Source organism: Coregonus lavaretus (assembly GCF_964263955.1).
Source record: "Coregonus lavaretus genome assembly, chromosome: 11".
NCBI lineage: Eukaryota > Metazoa > Chordata > Actinopteri > Salmoniformes > Salmonidae > Coregonus > Coregonus lavaretus.
In genome coordinates this window covers 1,220,578-1,235,481 of record NC_139998.1, presented here as the reverse complement: position 1 = coordinate 1,235,481, position 14,904 = coordinate 1,220,578, and the positions used below count along the sequence as shown (strand labels likewise).

The 14,904-nt window shown below is 43.7% G+C and overlaps 1 protein-coding gene across 1 annotated transcript in view; it reads left to right on the top strand.

Annotated features, from left to right (window-relative positions):
* magi2b (membrane associated guanylate kinase, WW and PDZ domain containing 2b) overlaps nucleotides 1-14,904 on the top strand; it is a gene marked incomplete at its 3' end in the record, with an annotated part of 333,750 nt that overhangs the window by 194,985 nt on the left and 123,861 nt on the right. The gene's annotated exons all lie outside the window — the stretch shown is intronic.

The window sequence follows — 14,904 nt, the reverse complement described above, 5'->3', positions numbered from 1 at the left end:
CACCAGGGACAGACCGAATGGTAAGGTGATATATCCGTAGGCTATGCCCTAGGAGGTGAACCTCATATCTCCGGCGTGCAGCATTAACTCCTGAGTTTAGTCTGCCTGACACATACACTACCAGTCAAAAGTTTTTACACACCTACTCATTCAAGGGTTTTTTCTTTATTTTTACTATTTTCTACATGTAGAATAATAGTGAAGACAGCAAAACTATGAAATAACACACATGGAATCATGTAGTAACCAAAATAGTGTTAAACAAATATATTTTACATTTGAGATTCTTCAAATAGCCACCCTTTGCCTTGATGGTAGCTTTGCACACTTTTGTCATTCTCTCAACCAGCTTCATGAGGTAGTCACCTGGAATGCATTTCAATTAACAGGTGTGCCTCATTAGAGGATAAGTTCATTAGAGTTACCAGCCTCAGAAATTGCAGCCCAAATAAATGCTTCACAGAGTTTAAGTCACAGACACATCTCAACATCAACTGTTCAGAGGGGACTGTGTGAATAAGGCCTTCATGGTCGAATTGCTGCAACAACAAAAAAAATCACTACTAAAAGGACACCAATAATAAGAAGATACCTGATTGTGCCAAGAACCACGAGCAATGGACATTAGACCGTTGGAAATGTGTCCTTTGGTCTGGAGTCCAAATTGCATTATGTAGTGATACACCATCCCATCTGGTTTGGGCTTAGTGGGACTATCGTTTGTTTTTCAACAGGACAATGACCCAACACACCTCCAGGCTGTGTAAGGGCTATTTTACCAAGAAAGAGAGTGATTCAGTGCTGCATCAGATGACCTGGCCTCCACTATCCCCCGAGCTCAACCCAACAGAGTTGGTTTGGGATGAGTCGGATCGCATAGTGAAGGAAAAGCAGCCAACAAGTGCTCAACATATGTGGGAACTCCTTCAAGCCTATTGGAAAAGCATTCCAGGTGAAGCTGGTTGAGAGAATGCCAAGAGTGTTCAATGCTGTCATCAAGGCAAAGGGTGGCTATTTGAAGAATATCAAATATATTTAGATTTGTTTAACACTTTTTTGGTTACTACATGATTCCCTATGGGTTATTTCATAGTTGATGTCTCCACTATTATTCTACAATGTAGAAAATAGTAAAAAAAGACACAAGTATGTATCGAAGCTCTACGGACAATTCCTTTGACCTCATGGCTTGGTTTTTGCTCTGATGAGCAGTGTCAACTGTGGGACATTATATAGACAGGTGTGTGCCTTTCCAAATCATGTTTAATCAATTGAATTTACTCCAGGTGGACTCCAATCAAGTTGTAGAAACATTTCAAGGATGATCAATGGAAACAGGATGCACCTGAGCTCAATTTTGAGCCTCATAGGAAAGGGTCTGAATACTTATGTAAATAAGGTATCTGTTTTTTGTCACTATGGGGTATTGTGTGTAGATTGATGAGGAACATTTGTTATTTTATCAATTTTAGAATAAGGCTAACATAACAAAATGTGGAAAAGGGGAATGGGTTTGAATACTTTCCGAATGCACTGTACATATGAGTGAGTAAAAGAGTATGTACACATTATTAAAGTGACCAGTGTTCCATGACTATGTACATAGGGCAGCAGCCTATTAGGTGCATAGTAGAATAACCGGGTGGTAGCCGGCTAGTGACAGTGATTAAAGTTCAGGGCAGGGTACTGCCAGAGGCCGGCTGGTGTTGACTATTTAACAGTCTGATGGCCTTGAGATAGAAGCTATTTTTCAGTCCCTCGGTCCCAGCTTTGATGCACCTGTACTGACCTTGCCTTCTGGACGGTAGTGGGGTGAACAGGCCGTGGCTCGGGTGGCTGAGGTCCTTCAGGATATTATTGGCCTTCCTGTGACACCTGATGCTGTAGATGTCCTGGAGGGCAGGCAGTGTGCCCCCGGTGATGCGTTGGGCAGACCACACAACCCTCTGGAGAGCCCTGCGGTTGCGGACGGTGAAGTTGCCGTACCAGGCGGTGATACAGCCCGACAGGATGCTCTCAATGGTGCATCAGAGGGTCTTTGGGGCCAAGGTGAATTTCTTCAGCCTCCTGAGGTTGAAGAGATGCTGTTGTGCCTTCTTCATCACACTGTCTGTGTGGGTGGACCATTTCAGATTGTCAGTGATGTGTACGCTGAGGAACTTGAAGATTGGATGGGGGCATGCTCCCTCTGCTTTGTCCTTCATTTTGTTGACGTTGAGTGAGAGGTTATTTTCCTGGCACCAATCCACCAGGGCCCTCACCTCCTCTCTTTAGGCTGTTTCGTCGTTGTTGGTAATCAGGCCTACCACTGTTGTGTTGTCTGCAAACTTGATGATTGAGTTGGAGACGTGCGTGGCCACTCAGTCATGGGTGAACAGGGAGTATAGGAGGGGGCTGAGCATGCACCCTTGTGGTGCCCCTGTGTTGAGGATCAATGTAGTGGAGGTGTTGTTGCCTACTTTCACCACCTGGGAGTGGCCCGTAAGGAAGTCCAGGACCCAGTTGTACAGGGCGGGGTTCAGACCCAGTGCCCCAAGCTTAATGATGAGCTTGGAGGGTACTATGGTGTTGAATCTGTAGTCAATGAACAGCATTCTTACATAGGTATTATTCTTCTCCAGATGGGATAGGGCAGTGTGCAGTGTGATTGCATCATCCATGGATCTATTGTGGCAGTATGCAAAGGGTGTCGGGGAAGGTGGAGGTGATATGATCCTTAACTAGCCTCTCAAAGCACTTCATGATGACAGAAGTGAGTGCTACGAGGCAATAGTAATTTAGTTCAGTTACCTTTGCTTTCTTGGGTACAGGACCAATGGTAGACATGTTGAAGCAAGTGGAGACAACAGACTGGGATCGCGAGAGATTGAATATGTATTTAAGCACTCCAGCCAGCTGGTCTGCGCATGCTCTGAGGCAACAGCTAGGGATGCTGTCAGGGCTGGCAGCCTTGTGAGGGTTAACACACTTAAATGTCTTACTCACGTTGGCCACGGAGAACGAGAGCTCACAGTCCATGGGAGCGGTGGTGGCCTGCATCGGCGCCACTGTGGCTGGTTTTCCCTTTATAATCCGTGATTGTCTGGAGTCCCTGCCACATAACGTCTAGTGTCTGAGCTGTTGAATTGCGACTCCACTTGGTCTCTGTACTGCCGTTTTGCCTATTTCATTGCCTTACGAAGGGCATAACTGGACTGTTTATACTCAACCATATTCCCAGTCACCAAGCCATTGTTAAATGCGGTGGTTTCAGTTTTGCGCAAATACTGTCATATATCCATGGTTTTTGGTGTGGATAGGTTTTTATCATCACAGTGGGAACAACAACCCCTGGTTTACACTTAGTGGGACTATAATTTGTTTTTCAACAGGACAATGACCCAAAACACACCACCAGGCTGTGTAAGAGCTATTTGACCAAGAAGGAGAGTGATGGAGTGCTGCATCAGATGACCTGGCCTCCACAATCCCCGACCTCAACCCAATTGAGATGGTTTGGGATGAGTTGGACTGCAGAGTGAATAAAAAGCAGCCAAGAAGTGCTCAGCAACTCCTTCAAGACTGTTGGAAAAGCATTCCTCATGAAGCTGGTTCAGAGAATGCCAAGAGTGTGCAAAGCTCTCATCAAGGCAAAAGGTGTCTACTTTGAAGAATTTGTTTAACACTTTTTTGGTTACTACATGATTCCATATGTGTTATTTCATAGTTTGTAGAATAATAGTGAAGACACCAATGTAGAAAATAGTAAAAATAAAGAAAAACCCTTGAGTAGGTGTGTCCAAACGTTTGACTGGTACTGTATATATTTTTTAAATAACAGTATACAATACAATTGAGGTGAGGGTGTTGGAAATACTTTTGGCAGTTAATCTGCTTCTGTTCTGTGGGTGGCACTGTGTGCTCTTTTTAAAAGGATGGGTCCCAATCTCTCAAAGGCCCTAGGATCCAGGTGGACAGGGGTGGTCTGCCAGTCACTGGGACGATAATCCAATTTGGGATGGGGGGAGGATTTAGCAGGTGGAATAGTGGAGAACAATTGGAGGTTTACTTAGTAGCAGTGAAAATATCATGGCACAGATATATGTATACTCAATCATTGTGGTACTTTTTAATGGTAATTTTACAAACATATATTATGATAAATAGAATTGTAACTTATCTCATTATGGTAAATGCTGAAATAAGAATAACCAGTTATAATTGTAATGGCTTAGCAGATAATAAGAAAATATTATCAGTATTTACCTGGCTAAAAGAGAAGGAATATAATATCTGTTTTTTTAAGGACATTTGTTCAGAATTTGTAGATTAAGTTTTTTGGAAAAATGACTGGGGGGGAGCGAAATATACTTATCCCATGGGCAAAGAAACTCAAAAGGGGTGATGATATTAATTAACAAACTTTTTGATCCGAATGTGCAAATTGTCCAAACATATCCGCAAGATAGATGGATTATTTTAAATATGTTATTGGACCATAAACAGATTTGTCTCATTAATCTATACGGTACAAATAATAATGATCCACACTTCTTTGAAAATATACACTACCATTCAAAAGTATGGGGTCACTTGGAAATGTCCTTGGTATCTGAAGAAAATCATTTTTTTTTGTCTATTAAAATAACATAAAATTGATCAGAAATACAGTGTAGACATTGTTAATGTTGTAAATGGCTATTGTAGCTGAAAATGGCAGATTTTTAATGGAATATCTACATAGGCGTACAGAGGCCCATTATCAGCAACCATCAGTCCTGTGTTCCAATCGCACGTTGTGTTTGCTAATCCAAGTTTATCATTTTTAAAAGGCTAATTGATCATTAGAAAACCATTTTGCAATTATGTTAGCACAGCTGAAAACTGTTGTGCTGATTAAAGATGCAATACAACTGGCCTTCTTGAGACTAGTTGAGTGTCTGGAGCATCAGCAATTGTGGGTTCGATTACAGGCTCAAAATGGCTAGAAACAAATAACTTTCTTCTGAAACTCGTCAGTCTATTCTTGTTATGAGAAATTAACGCTATTCCATGCGAGAAATTGCCAAGAAACTGAAGATCTCGTACAACGCTGTGTACTACTCCATTCACAGAACAGTGCAAACTGGCTCTAACCAGAATAGAAAGAGGAGTGGGAGGCCCCGGTGCACAACTGAGCAAGAGGACAAATACATTAGAGTGTCTAGTTTGAGAAACAGACGCATCACGTCCTCAACTGGCAGCTTCAGTAATTAGTACCCGCAAAACACCAGTATCAACGTCAACAGTGAAGAGGTGACTCCGGGATGCTGACCTTCTAGGCAGAGTTGCAAAGAAAAAGCCATATCTCAGACTGGCCAATATAAATAAAATATTAATATGGGCAAAAGAACACAGACACTGGACAGACGAAGAATGGAAAAAAAGTGTTATGGACAGACAAATCGAAGTTTGAGGTCTTTGGATCACAAAGAAGAACATTTGTGAGACGCACACCAAATGAAAAGATGCTGGAGGAGTGCTTGATGCCATCTGTCAAGCATGGTGGAGGCAATGTGATGGTCTGGGGTTGCTTTGGTTGTGGTTAAGTGGGATATTTGTACAGGGTAAAAGGGATCTTGAAGAAGGAAGGCTATCACTCCATTTTGCAACGCCATGCCATACCCTGTGGACGACACTTGATTGGATCCAATTTCCTCCTACAACAGGACAATGAACCAAAGCACAGCTCCAAATTCAATAACTATTTAGGGAAGAAGCATTCAGCTGGTATTGTCTATAATAGAGTGGCCAGCACAGTCACCGTATCTCAACCCTATTGAGCTGTTGTGGGAGCAGCTTGACCGTATGGTACGTAATTAGTGCCCATCAAGCCAATCCAACTTGTGGGAGGTGCTTCAGGAAGTATGGGGTGAAATCTCTTCAGATTACCTCAACAAATTGACAACTAGAATGCCAAAGGTCTGCAAGGCTGTAATTGCTGCAAATTGAGGATTATTTGATGAAAGCAAACTTTGAAGGACACAATTATTATTTATATTAAAAATCATTATTTCTAACCTTGTGAAAGACTACATTTCCTATGCATTTTGCTATATTTCCTATTCAAACTCATTTCATTTACAGTTGAAGTCGGAAGTTTACATACACTTAGGTTGGAGTCATTAAAACTTGTTTTTCAACCACTCCACAAATTTCTTGTTAACAAACTATAGTTTTGGCAAGTCGGTTGACACAAGTAATTTTTCCAACAATTGTTTACAGACAGATTAGTTCACTTATAATTCACTGTATCACAATTCCAGTTGGTCAGAAGTTTACATACACTAAGTTGATTGTGCCTTTAAACAGCTTGGAAAATTCCAGAAAATGATGTCATGGCTTTAGAAGCTTCTGATAGGCTAATTTACATAATTTGAGTCAATTGGAGGTGTACCTGTGGATGTATTTTAAGGCCTACCTTCAAACTCAGTATGTCTTTACTTGACATCATGGGAAAATCAAAAGAAATCAGCCAAGACCTCAGAAAAATAATTGTAGACCTCCACAAGTCTGGTTCATCCTTGGGAGCAATTTCCAAATGCCTGAAGGTACCACGTTCATCTGTACAAACACCATGGGACCACGCAGGCGTCATACCGCTCAGGAAGGAGACACATTCTGTCTCCTAGAGATGAATGTACTTTGGTGCGAAAAGTGCAAATCAATCCCAGAACAACAGCAAATGACCTTGTGAAATGCTGGAGGAAACATGTACAAAAGTATCTATATCCACAGTAAAATTAGTCCTATATCGACATAACCTGAAAGGCCGCTCAGCAAGGAAGAAGCCACTGCTCCAAAACCGCCATGAAAAAGCCAGACTACGGTTTGCAACTGCACATGGGGAAAAAGATTGTACTTCTTGGAGAAATGTCCACTGGTCTGATGAAACAAAAATATAACTGTTTAGCCATAATGACCATCGTTATGTTTGGAGGAAAAAGGGGTGTTGCTTGCAAGCCGAAGAACACATTTACATTACATTTTACATTTTAGTCATTTAGCAGACGCTCTTATCCAGAGCGACTTACAGGAGCAATTAGGGTTAAGTGCCTTGCTCAAGGGCACATTTACGTCATTTAGCAGACGCTCTTATCCAGAGCGACCTACAAATTGGTGCATTCACCCTATAGCCAGTGGGATAACCACTTTACATTTTTTTTTTTTTTGGGGGGGGGGGGGGTAGAAGGATTACTTTATCCTATCCCAGGTATTCTTTAAAGAGGTGGGGTTTCAAATGTCTCCGGAAGGTGGTGAGTGACTCCGCTGTCCTGGCGTCGTGAGGGAGCTTGTTCCACCATTGGGGTGCCAGAGCAGCAAACAGTTTTGACTGGGCTGAGCGGGAACTATGCTTCCGCAGAGGAAGGGGAGCCAGCAGGCCAGAGGTGGATGAACGCAATGCCCTCGTTTGGGTGAAGGGACTGGTCAGAGCCTGAAGGTACGGAGGTGCCGTTCCCCTCACTGCTCCATAGGCAAGCACCATGGTCTTGTAACGGATGCGAGCTTCAACTGGAAGCCAGTGGAGTGTGCGGAGGAGGGGGGTGACGTGAGAGAACTTGGGAAGGTTGAACACCAGACGGGCTGCGGCATTCTGGATGAGTTGTAGGGGTTTAATGGCACAGGCAAGGAGCCCAGCCAACAGCGAGTTGCAGTAATCCAGACGGGAGATGACAAGTGCCTGGATTAGGACCTGTGCCGCTTCCTGTGTAAGGCAGGGTCGTACTCTACGAATGTTGTAGAGCATGAACCTGCAGGATCGGGTCACCGCCTTGATGTTAGCGGAGAACGACAGGGTGTTGTCCAGGGTCACGCCAAGGCTCTTCGCACTCTGGGAGGAGGACACAACGGAGTTGTCAACCGTGATGGCGAGATCATGGAACGGGCAGTCCTTCCCCGGGAGGAAGAGCAGCTCCGTCTTGCCAGGGTTCAGCTTGAGGTGGTGATCCGTCATCCATACTGATATGTCTGCCAGACATACAGAGATGCGATTCGCCACCTGGTTATCAGAAGGGGGAAAGGAGAAGATTAGTTGTGTATCGTCAGCGTAGCAATGATAGGAGAGGCCATGTGAGGATATGACAGAGCCAAGTGACTTGGTGTATAGGGAGAAAAGGAGAGGGCCTAGAACTGAGCCCTGGGGGACACCAGTGGTGAGAGCACGTGGTGCGGAGACAGCTTCTCGCCACGCCACTTGGTAGGAGCGACCGGTCAGGTAGGACGCAATCCAGGAGTGAGCCGCGCCGGAGATGCCCAGCTCGGAGAGGGTGGAGAGGAGGATCTGATGGTTCACAGTATCAAAGGCAGCAGACAGGTGTAGAAGGACAAGAGCAGAGGAGAGAGAGTTAGCTTTAGCAGTGCGGAGAGCCTCCGTGACACAGAGAAGAGCAGTCTCAGTTGAATGACCAGTCCTGAAACCTGACTGGTTTGGATCAAGAAGGTCATTCTGAGAGAGATAGCAAGAGAGTTGGCTAAAGACGGCACGCTCAATAGTTTTGGAAAGAAAAGAAAGAAGGGATACTGGTCTGTAGTTGTTGACATCAGTGGGATCGAGTGTTGGTTTTTTGAGAAGGGGTGCAACTCTCGCTCTCTTGAAGACGGAAGGGACATAGCCAGCGGTCAAGGATGAGTTGATCAGCGAGGTGAGGTAGGGGAGAAGGTCACCGGAGATGGTCTGGAGAAGAGAGGAGGGGATGGGGTCAAGCGGGCAGGTTGTTGGGCGGCCTGCAGTCACTAGTCTTAAGATTTTATCTGGAGAGAGAGGGGAGAAAGAAGTCAAAGCATAGGGTAGGGCAGTGTGAGCAGGACCAGCAGTGTCATTAGACTTAACAAACGAGGATCGGATGTCGTCAACCTTCTTTTCAAAGTGGTTGACGAAGTCAGCCACAGAGAGGGAGGAGGGGGGGGGGAGGATTCAGCAGTGAGGAGAATGTGGCAAAGAGCTTCTTAGGGTTAGAGGCAGATGCTTGGAATTTAGAGTGGTATAAAGTGGCCTTAGCAGCAGAAACAGATGAAGAAAATGTAGAGAGGAGGGAGTGAAAATATGCCAGGTCGGCAGGGAGTTTAGTTTTCTTCCATTTCCGCTCAGCTGCCCGGAGCTCTGTTCTGTGAGCTCGCAATGAGTCATCAAGCCACGGAGCTGGAGGGGAGGACCGAGCCGGCCGGGAGGATAGGGGACACAGGGAGTCAAAGGATGCAGAAAGGGAGGAGAGGAGGGTTGAGGAGGCAGAATCAGGAGATTGGAGGGAGAAGGATTGAGCAGAGGGAAGAGATGATAGGATGGAAGAGGAGAGAGTAGTGGGAGAGAGAGAGCGAAGGTTGCGGCGGCGCGTTACCATCTGTGTAGGGGCAGAGTGAGTAGTGTTGGAGGAGAGCGAGAGAGAAAAGGATACAAAGTAGTGGTCGGAGACATGGAGGGGAGTTGCAGTGAGATTAGTAGAAGAGCAACATCTAGTAAAGATGAAGTCAAGCGTATTGCCTGCCTTGTGAGTAGGGGGGGACGGTGAGAGGGTGAGGTCAAAAGAGGAGAGGAGTGGAAAGAAGGAGGCAGAGAGAAATGAGTCAAATGTAGACGTAGGGAGGTTGAAATCCCCCAAAACTGTGAAGGGTGAGCCATCCTCAGGAAAGGAACTTATCAAGGCGTCAAGCTCATTGTTGAACTCTCCAAGGGAACCTGGAGGGCGATAGATGACAAGGATATTAAGCTTAAATGGGCTAGTGACTGTGACAGCGTGGAATTCAAATGAGGAGATAGACAGATGGGTTAGGGGAAAAATTGAGAATGACCACTTGGGAGAGATGAGGATTCCTGTGCCACCACCCCTCTGACCAGATGCTCTCGGGGTATGCGAGAACACATGGTCAGACGAGGAGAGAGCAGTAGGAGTAGCAGTGTTTTCAGTGGTAATCCATGTTTCCGGACTGGAGGGTAGCATAGGCTGGGATGAAGTCAGCCTTGTTGGCAGCAGAACGGCAGTTCCAGAGGCTGCCTGAGACCTGGAACTCCAGGTGTGTGGTGCGTGCAGGGACCACCAGGTTAGAGAGGCAGCAGCCACGCGGTGTGAGGCGTTTGTGTAGCCTGTGCGGAGAGGAGAGAACAGGGATAGGCAGAGGCATAGTTGACAGGCTGTAGCAGATGGCTACAATAATGCAGAGGAGATCGGAATGAAATGAACAAAACATCTAAGAAAGGAGAGAGCAGGGCCTCCCTCACCAAAAAAATATAACTCTCCCAACTTCCACCTCAGAAACTATAATTGTTTCACTGAACCACCCGAATAAAACTCTCCCAACTTCCACTTTAGAAATTAGAATTGTTGTAAACTACAGCGGTTCAATGTTTCAAGGAATAGACTCAACTTACTTATTCAGCTAGCTAACTATGACGCCATAGCTAACTAGCATGCTAGCATCCAACACAATCCGGACCACGAAGCACGGGGTGGCAGTATCATGCTGTGGGGGTGCTTTGCTGCAGGAGGGACTGGTGCACTTCACAAAATAGATGGCATCATGAGGAAGGAAAAATATGTGGATATATTGAAGCAACATCTCAAGACATCAGTCAGGAAGTTAAAGCTTGGTCGCAAATGGGTCTTCCAAATGGACAATGACCCCAAACATACTTCCAAAGTTGTGGCAAAATGGCTTAAGGACAAAAAAGTCAAGGTATTGAAGTGGCCATCACAAGCACTGACCTCAATCCTATAGACATTGTGTGGGCAGAACTGAAAAAGTGTGTGCGAGCAAGGAAGCCTACAAACCTGACTCAGTTACACCAGCTCTGTCAGGAGGAATGGGCCAAAATTCACCCATCTTATTGTGGGAAGCTTGTGGAAGGCTATCCGAAACATTTAACCCAAGTTAAACAATTGCAAGACAGTGCTACCAAATAGTAATTGAGTGTATGTAAACTTCTGACCCACTGGGAATGTGATTAAATAAATAAAAGTTGAAATAAATAATTATATGTACTATTATTCTGACATTTCACATTCTTAAAATAAAGTTGTGATCCTAACTGACCTAAGACAGGAAATTTTTACTATGATTAAATGTCAGGAATTGTGAAAAACTGAGTTTAAATGTATTTGGCTAACGTGTATGTAAACTTCTGACTTCAACTGTATTTTATCGTTATTAGATGACGCTAACCCAACACACTTGTCTAAATTGATGGGTCATGTGAAGGAAATGCTATAACCAACCCTCACCCACATCTAGCTACAGTAAGTGGATGGGTCACTATTGTCTAGACACACATGTTCAGGAAATACAAATTGATGGCCATAATCACCCCCAGACACACCTGCTAATTTGATGGGTCATGTAATAATCTGGCCGAAGTGGAGTCTTTTGTTTAGACATGTAGCTAGCTAGGTAGCTAGCTAGCTAAACAATGAACCGGCATAACCCCAACTCATACTACTACCAATACAAACATTGTCAAAGCTGTAGTATGAATCTGCAGGTAGCTAAAGCTAACAAACTAGGTTCAATGTTAACTAGCTAACATTAGGCTATAACTAGCAATGCAAATGGATTTCTGATTTGAATAATATCACTACACAGATCATACACATAACGTTAGCTAGCGAGCCAGCAAGCTAACATTTTCTAGCTAACTAACAGTATGTTTAAGTTGTAATAAAAATGACTTTCTGACAAAATTAGAAACTTGTAGCTAGACTCTTACCTGTATACATGGATGAACACTTCACGACAGACTGGAAGCATTTAACTCAGTTTTGTTTGGCCAGCTGTATGTCAAGTCACTTCGGTTCACACTGACCGTGGCGTGTGCAGAAAGTAGCCTATTACTTTTTCCTACTGATCTGTCGATAGTGCCTGCTAAATTCAGGGCATCAATGTTGTTGAGAAAAGGAGCCAAACTTTTGTAGTTCTCGATAGCTAATGTTATATCTTTCAAAAATGGTGTGGTAGAAAATATTGTCTACACATACTGAGCAGCTCATGTTATAGACAGAATTGTGCTACATGGCAGACCAATTCATGCCGGGAGATGAGTTTGGATTGGTCTACCATGTAGCACACTTCTGTCTATAACATGAGCTGTTCAGTATGTGTAGACAGTCATTTCTACTGCACAATTTTTGAAAGATATAACATTAGCTATCGAGAACTACAAAAGTATACTGTTAGTTATACCCCCCCCATACATTATCTCAGCCCATCATTGCTAGTGGGAAGGTTCCTGTCTTTTTCCGTGGCTAAACCAACTAGGCTCATAATTTAACAATCTTATTCATATGTATGGTTGGAATACAAGTTTGTGAAAGTTCAAATGTTCCAGAAGGCATTTCTGTCAAAAAACGCATTTTGATCAACAATTACTTTATGTTCAAATGCTGCTCCTGTGAAGTAGTGACGTGTGACATACGCCTAGTTTCCTGAAACGAGTCACTTGTCCATATTCTGTATGCTACCCGTTAGTCTATCAATTGTCACATAATGAAAGGTGTAAAAACTGATAATAGGCTACTGTTTGTTTTTCCCCTGGCTGAGTTGATGAGCTGATTTGGGTCATCAGAGGACATCTTAAGGTTTTTAGTGAACCTAAGGTTGAGAATCAAATGTCAAAATTGAGTTCAATCGTGGCATGAGTGTGCCTTGAACTCTAAATAAATCACAGACAGTGTCACCAGCAAAGCACCCCCACACCACAACACCTCCTCCACACTTTACGTTGGGAAATACACATGTGGAGATCATCCGTTCACCCACACCACATCTCACAAAGACAGTGGTTGGAACCAAAAATCTCCAAACTGGACTCCAGACCAAAGGACACATTTCCACCTGTCTAATGTCCATTGATTATGTTTCTTGGCCCAAGCAAGTCTCTTCTTCTTATTGGTGTCCTTTAGTAGTGGTTTCTTTGCAGCAATTTGACCATGAAGGCCTGATTCACACATTCCCCTCTGAACAGTTGATGTTGAGATGTGTCTGTTACTTGAACTCTGTGAAGCATTTATTTGGGCTGCAATTTCAGAGGCTGGTAACTAATGAACTTATCCTTTGCAGCAGAGGTAACTCTGGGTCTTCCATTCCTGTGGCAGTCCTCATGAGAGCCAGTTTCATCATAGCGTTTTTTGCGACTGCACTTCAAGAAACTTTCAAAGTTATTGAATGTTCCATATTGACTGACCTTCATGTCTTAAAGTAATGATGGACTGTCATTTCTCTTTGCTTATTTGAGCTGTTCTTGCCATAATACAGACTTGGTCTTTTACCAAATAGAGATATCTTCTGTATACCCCTCCTACCTTATCACAACACAACTGATTGGCTCAAACGCATTAAGGAAAGAAATTCCACAAATTAACTTTTAAGAAGGCACACCTGTTAATTGAAATGCATTCCAGGTGACTACCGTATGAAGCTGGTTGAGAGAATGCCAAGAGTGTGCAAACCAGTCACCAAGGCAAAATGCAGCTATTTGAAGAATCTCAAATATAAAATATGTTTTGATTTCTTTAACACTTTTTTGGTTACTACATGATTCCATGTGTTATTTCATAGTTTTGATGTCTTCACTATTATTCTACAATGTAGAAAATAGTTTTAAAAAATATAGAAAAACCTTTGAATGAGTAGGCGTTCTAAAACCTTTGATCGGTAGTGTATGGGACCAGGGGCGATGAGGCACAGGGAGTGGTTGAAGGAGGCCAGCCGGAGCTTGCCGCTGAGTCTTGTTCCGAGCGCACACAGTGCAGGTGTCGGAGACGTCAGAAACCATAGTGGGCCACCAAAAACGATGTCGGATCAAAGCCAGGGTCCGGCGGGATCCGGGATGACAGGTCATCTTCGAGGAAGACAAGATTAGCAGCGAGACAGGAGGTAGGGAGGATGGTCTCAGTGTCTGATGGTGTAGCCGCAGAGCTAGACAGGCGAGAGAGAGCATCAGGCTTAACATTCTTGGACCCAGGGCAGTAGGTGAACAAGATGAACTGGCAACAGACAAACAGAAAACACTGGTATAAATACACAGGGGATAATGGGGACAAATGGGAGACACCTGGTGGGGGGTGGAGACAAGCACAAGACAGGTGAAACAGTTCAGGGTGTGACATGTAAAGCCTTACAAGATTCTAAATATTCAATATTCATTCAAATCCTCCTGCTGCAGGATGGATTTTCCTCCTGTGACAAAATAGGTCAAATTAACCCTGTAGGTCTAAGCCCTTAGATCGCAATAACAATGTACCAAGCTAACATATGGCATTGTTTTAAGATGGTCATCAAATGTATCATTTAGCGATTTGATTTCGAATTTTAGGACCCCTGTAGGTATATACAGTGGGGAAAAAAAGTATTTAGTCAGCCACCAATTGTGCAAGTTCTCCCACTTAAAAAGATGACAGAGGCCTGTAATTTTCATCATAGGTACACGTCAACTATGACAGACAAATTGAGAAAAAAAAATCCAGAAAATCCCATTGTAGGATTTTTTATGAATTTATTGGCATATGATGGTGGAAAATAAGTATTTAAATAATTTTGAAGTGTCTGTATATCTGAGAGATATAAGAAAAAATGACAAAAGCAGAACAACCGACACTTTTGTGTTCGTGAGAGTCTCCCCTTTCGATATTTGTTAGTTTGTAGCTCCAACGGTTCGGTCTGGACAGTCGGTTTTGTGAGAAGACCTCTTCGAAATGATGAAGTCTGAGACAGAGTTCAGACGACTGCCGTAAAGCTTGTGGATGTCGTAGAGCCAAACACCGACACTGTCATGTTCATGAGAGTCTCATCTATCAATGGTGTTGACTTAATAGTTTGTAGCTCACACGGTTTGGGTTTTACAGACGATTGTGTGACAATTTTCTTGTCCGGATCCTCTCGTGTGTAGAAAAATGCTGTTTT